The following is a 6,000-nucleotide window of genomic DNA, read 5'->3' as shown; positions in this document are numbered from 1 at the left end:
CACAAGCCAGTCTCTTTCTTGCAAAGTGTCCCTCAAAAGATGGATGCCTTCCATCTCAAAGTGCCTGTAAATTAGTAACCTGTTCACATCTTTCAAATTTTTCTCTGGACGCCAACCCTTGTCCTTTTTCTTTATTGGGAAAACCATACTTACGTGACCCTTTCCTGACTTTGTCACCTTGCAAATTGCTCCCTTGAGCAACATTTGCGCCACCTCTGAATCTATCAGTGCTGATTATTCTTGATCCAGGGACAACTCCCTTGATCTACTCTTCTGGTAAGGTATCTGGCAAAATTCTATCTTTAAACCTCTTGTAGTCTATAACACCCAAGGAACCTTTGTTATAGTTGACCCCTTTGTTTTCGAAACAACATAACCATCCCCCTACCTTTAAATGGGAAGAACCAATTGTAGGGTAGATTCTTACCTTGATCTCCAGATGCCTGAATTATGCCCCAGCAGATGGTCTGATTTAAGGTTGACTGGTTGTGATTCTCTTCTTCTTCCACGGTTTCAGACAGCTACGGAGAGTCTCTGGCTTCCTGTTGCTGACGTTCCTGTCTTCTGGTGTCAGCACTTAGAGAGGATCAGGTTCAGTTGTCACCCAAAGGAAATGGAGCAGTTGTTCTGGTGAGTGATGCATGACAGGGGTGGTGGTGGTTGTCTACTTGGTGCTCCAAGCTGCAATGGCAGGAGATCCATGGCGTTGTTGACCTTGCTATGGATGAATTATGGGAGTTCTTCTATTATCCAATGAGGCCCTACAGGCACTTTTGCACCACTGGAACATCACTTTTTTGACATTCCGGTGGTGCAATGTAGCACAGCATATTTACAAGGCCACGTAAAACCCCTTTACATGTCTTTTGATGGCTGTGTAACTATGTCCCCCTTTCATGGATAAAATTGCATGAAAGGGGCATCCCATGGCTGTTGCTTTGGGCATTCCTCCACAAAACCCATGGAATCTGAAGAATTGCCAGAATTACGAGAAACCGTAAACCTGGAATTGTGTCAGAATCTAACACCATCCCATGGTTGGCATTTGGAAGGTGCAACGAGGAGAAATGTTTTAAATTCTCCTCTTTTTAAAATTTTTTCTATGTGTGCAGCATTCTGCAGCACAAATAGAAAGAGGAAATAGGTGTTCCTTCCTGCACAACACCAATCAGCTTTGCAACGCCGGCAATCTTGCACCATGGCGCAAGAGTGCCTGCATGGTGCATGGCAGCCATTGTGCGCCACCGTAGGGAAAAAAGACAGAGGGCATTCTTGTCCTTTGTTTTGTCGCAGGGCAGCTCAGAAAGATTCCTTGCAGCACTGTCCTGCACCAAATTATCTTAAATGAGCCCCAAATATGTGTGCACCATTTATAGGACCAGATCATTTCAGATGTTAAAAAACTGTCTCTAATAGAACTTAGCAGCAGTTTTTCTTTTTTTAGCGACAACACTAGGAAATACTTGTTAATATCAGGTTGTGTGTTTTTGCGCAGGAACGCCTATCTTGCATCTAATTTTTGGTAATTCATGCTGACAGAAGTGCTGCTATAAAAAATTCATGTTTACTCTGAATAAATGACGCTAACTGGACTTTGTGACAACTTGTAAATATAGCAATTTTAAAAAAGCTGCTGCAACATCAAAGAATGTACACTACGGCAGCGTTAAATCCTTGTAAATATGCCCCTACGTGAGAGAAAAACACAATATTTTGTAAAATAAACAACATTTTCGAGGAGTTTCACAACTGGGAGAGAGAGTGTATTCTGTGTTAACGGCTGTTTAAACGTAAAACTTCCTGGTGAAATCTGGCCGGCAGCTCTCCATACCCAACTCAAAGCACCTGTACCCAACTATTTATCAGAACATACATTTATTGGGGGACTGTAACACCCCAATCACCCTCCCTGAAGTTACGCCTCTACAGTCTTAGAAGGAATGTCTTAGAACGAACAAGCATTGTATATAGGAGGTGTGCAGCAAACAAAGATGGCGCCACCCAAGTAAAAGTGAACACAAGGCTAGTCAGATTCCTCGAAGCAGCTCGGTCAAAAATGCCAAACTGATTCTCAATCTGCAAACAATTGGTCTACGGGGGCAATTTTTATTAAGCGGTCGGCTAACCGCCACAGTGGATCGTATCTTTTCTACAGGTCGCAAAGGCATAACTAGCCGGGTCATTATAACTGTAATGACACAGAAAGACCTATGCAGTTCACGCTGCGATGCTCATGAGTGAGCATGAACATTTTAAATTTGGAAAATTTTTAAACATGGATCATTTTAAATATGGATTTATTTCTTCTTTCTGTATGTACTGCAATGGTTTTAAGTAACTATGCAAATAAAGTTTTACCTGTTACTTACCTGTTACCAAGTAAAAGTAAACCTAAATAGACAAAAGGCCCCTGTGTGTGTTTTGTGTGTTTGAGTGTGTGAGCGATCTTGCATATTTTTGCTTTCTGTGCTTGGATGCCTTCTTATGCAGAAAACCGTTTATGAGCCTCAGATTCATGCATAAGTCATTAGTTTTATTGTGCTCTGCTGAGCGTCTTCATGCCCAGGACGTGTATGGTTGCTGCAGTTGTGAAAAGAAGTATTTGGGTGACTTCTGCTGCCGCCTACTGTGTAATGGCTGTTCTACACCCGTTGGTCTGATTCAGAATTCGTAAATTATTTTTTTTGCTCATTGGGTGTTTGGTTGTCTTTTCAGGTCTTGCATAGCGTTGCAGCGCAACACGCTGGCGCTTTCATTGGCATGCAGTATACACTATGGTGGGGAGAAGCTCCACCCACTTTCCACCTATATTTTTGATTGGATTCAATCATAAATTCTGCATTGTGATTGGTGTTTGGCTTGTTAGTCTCGCCTCCTGACGCATTTGTCGTCATTTCTTCTCCTTCCGAGGCTATCAGCCCTTTTACTCGACAGTATTTGCTGCCCTGTGTCTCCACGCCGAGTTGTATTGCATTGCAAATGATTGTTTGAAAATAGTGTGCAGTCACAATCACGCCCACTTCGCGAAAAGGAAGCGCAAACACTGGAAGTCAGGTGTCTCGCGCCTGAGTGTGTGTGGGGCTCCCATGCACCTAGGAGCACCCCGCACACCGGCCAGAGGAAGACGGAGCTTCCACTCTGACGCCGGAGAGGGGGATGGGAGCCTTGCAGCTTCCAGAAACAGGACCAGAGCCTCACGGGCTCCATGCTGCTGATCGCTGCCTGCCCCCAGTTCAACAAAGAAAGTACTGGGCCTTGAGCTCTGAACGCCAGAACAGGGTTCCTTGTTTGCTTCTGGGGTTGGTTGGCGCGATGTTTGTGTGCTTTACTTGAAATTTCTAGTGCCTGCTTAGACTCTCCACAACACTTCCATGATTTACTACTGGGTGCATTGAGCAAGTAACAGGCAGTAACATACCACCAATAATAACGTCATCTATTTCGAATGAGCAAATGTGGAAAGCATCCTGAATCCTGAAACGTAATATTTATTTGGAGGAGGGTTGTAATAGTACTTGTACTAAACCAAAATACTGAACCCATCTACCCTCCTCTGTGTTACCTTCTCCTATTACACAGATGGGAGACAAATGATTTCCCAGTGGCATAGCGACCACCTCCTCTGCCAGCTGGAAAGCCTTATTTGCAGTGCAGATAAAGACAAAAACGATGCCTGAACAGCAATGCAAATTAGACCTGCTGCAGAGCCACCATTTTTTATGGCAGGTACTAAACGCACAACTGTCTTTTCGCGCAATAATCAGGCAACACTGTTGTTAAGCGCAAAAGGCCATTTATTAGGACCAGGCTGCACAACATAAACCACAACAATAATCAACAACAACTAAATCTCCCCCCCAACGCCAAAAATCCATCCTCATACTCTCCTTTCATTCCACCTTCCGTTCTTCAACCTTACCTCCAATCTCTCTTCGCATCCTGGCACTACTCTCCTGCCACCAGTCGCCCCTTCCATCATTCACTCCTCCCGCCCACGAGAGGTGGGTGCGCCCACTAGTGACTCCCCCATACCTCCCAAATACCGCCAAACCCGCAGCCCGTCCTAAACTGGCACGCTTCGCCAACCCTACCCCCAAATCCTAAAAACTGCAGGGTGGGCGGGTGGCCACAAAAAACTACTCCCACCCAGCAATGCCAGAATGCAGGAATAGGAAGTCGCCTTCCTCTCCCTGCATTCTTATACCCACCCCCAACCATGCCCCCAACCCCAGCCTGGCCCTTCCCCGTGCGAAAGACCCCGGGGGAAGACTAGACTGCGTCTTCGCTTCACCCGGGGCCCTCCATTCTAGAATTTCAAATATGTACTGCACACAATTACACTGCTCATGTTTTGTGGCTACAATCCCGCTACACTGACTAAGAAAGGTAGAACTTCTATCAAAGAGATTTCTCTCTGATGCAGCTCTTCGTACCTTAGCTGAAAATTACCCATCACAATTTAAATGGCTCATACCCTACTCCAGAGGTATATCAGATGAGTTTCTTCTGCCACACTTGTGGCTCAACGGTTCTTCCACGAAATGATATAAATAATCAAGACCATACTATCTCCGTGAATCTCAAATGTTTTTTAAAAAACTCCTGTCCTACTCATTTGAGTGTTCATTTTTAACACAATTCTTTATCTGAAAAAATATTTTATATGTTTTAGCTGTGTATAATGTTTTTTCCAAACCATACTTGGTTAACAATAGAGGACAACCCCTTCTCCATCTGACCTCTTGCTACTCTGTCTGCATATTTCACTAGATTTACTGCTACCTGGAAGAGGTGTGTCCTTCTTGTGCCATTCCTGTGTTCTTGAACAAGGCCAATGGTGGAATACATCTGGATTTCTCACATTGGGCTGTATCTCGAACATCTCAGCAGAAGGAGAGCAGAGCTGGGGGCCTCCTTTTAAGACTTGACGCTGTCTGAAGTGCACACATTTATCTCAGAGATTCTCTGAGTTATTCAATAAACTTCAAACGGTAGGCAGACAAAATATCGAAATTAAAATATCGATATACAATAATATCGATGTTTTAATATCGATGGTATAGTATATCGATGTGCCATAATATCGACAGACAGAATATCGAGATTAAGGTATGTATGTTAGTAATATCGAAATTTTGTTGTTTAGTGTTATGTATTTTATTTTGTTGTTTATATGTTTGCTAAATATGTTTAGAAATGTATGTTTGAAAATTAGTAATTTTGTTAACATTTTGCGTTTTAGTATTAGAGCGGGTTGTGGGTTTATAGGGGAATAGGGTGGGAAGTAGTTTAATAATAATTAATTAATTAATATATGTTTGTAAATATTTTTAATAAATAATTAATTGGTAATGAATTAATATTAATTAGTTAATTAATTAATATATGTTTGTAAATATTTTTAAATAATAATTAATTGGTAATTAATTAATATTAATTAGTTAATTAATTAATATAATTTTGTACATATTTTTAATTAATAATTAATTGGCAATTACTTAATATTAATTAGTTAATTACATTAATTAAAGTAATTTTTTAATATATATAATTTTTTTATTGTTAATTAATCATTTGGGAAAAATTAATATTAATTAGTAAATTAAATTAATTATAGCTAATGTGCTAATATATTTACTTTATTGTTATTGTTAATTAATAATTAATTGGTAATTAAATAATGTTAATTAATTTTGGGTAAAGGAGTATTTTTAGGGTTCAGGGTCAGTTTTCAGTTCTTGGGTAAAGGGGTATTTTTTGGGTTCAGGGTCAGTTTTCAGTTTTTGGGTAAAGGGGTATTTTTAGGGTTCAGGGTCAGTTTTCAGTTTTTGGGTAAAGGGGTATTTTTAGGGTTCAGGGTCAGTTTTCAGTTTTTGGGTAAAGGGGTATTTTTAGGGTTCAGGGTCAGTTTTCAGTTTTTGGGTAAAGGGGTATTTTTAGGGTTCAGGGTCAGTTTTCAGTTCTTGGGTAAAGGGGTATTTTTAGGGTTCAGGGTCAGTT

This window comes from Lissotriton helveticus, chromosome 9 (genome assembly GCF_964261635.1).
Source record: "Lissotriton helveticus chromosome 9, aLisHel1.1, whole genome shotgun sequence".
Classification (NCBI taxonomy): Eukaryota; Metazoa; Chordata; class Amphibia; order Caudata; family Salamandridae; genus Lissotriton; species Lissotriton helveticus.
This window is presented reverse-complemented; position numbering follows the sequence as displayed.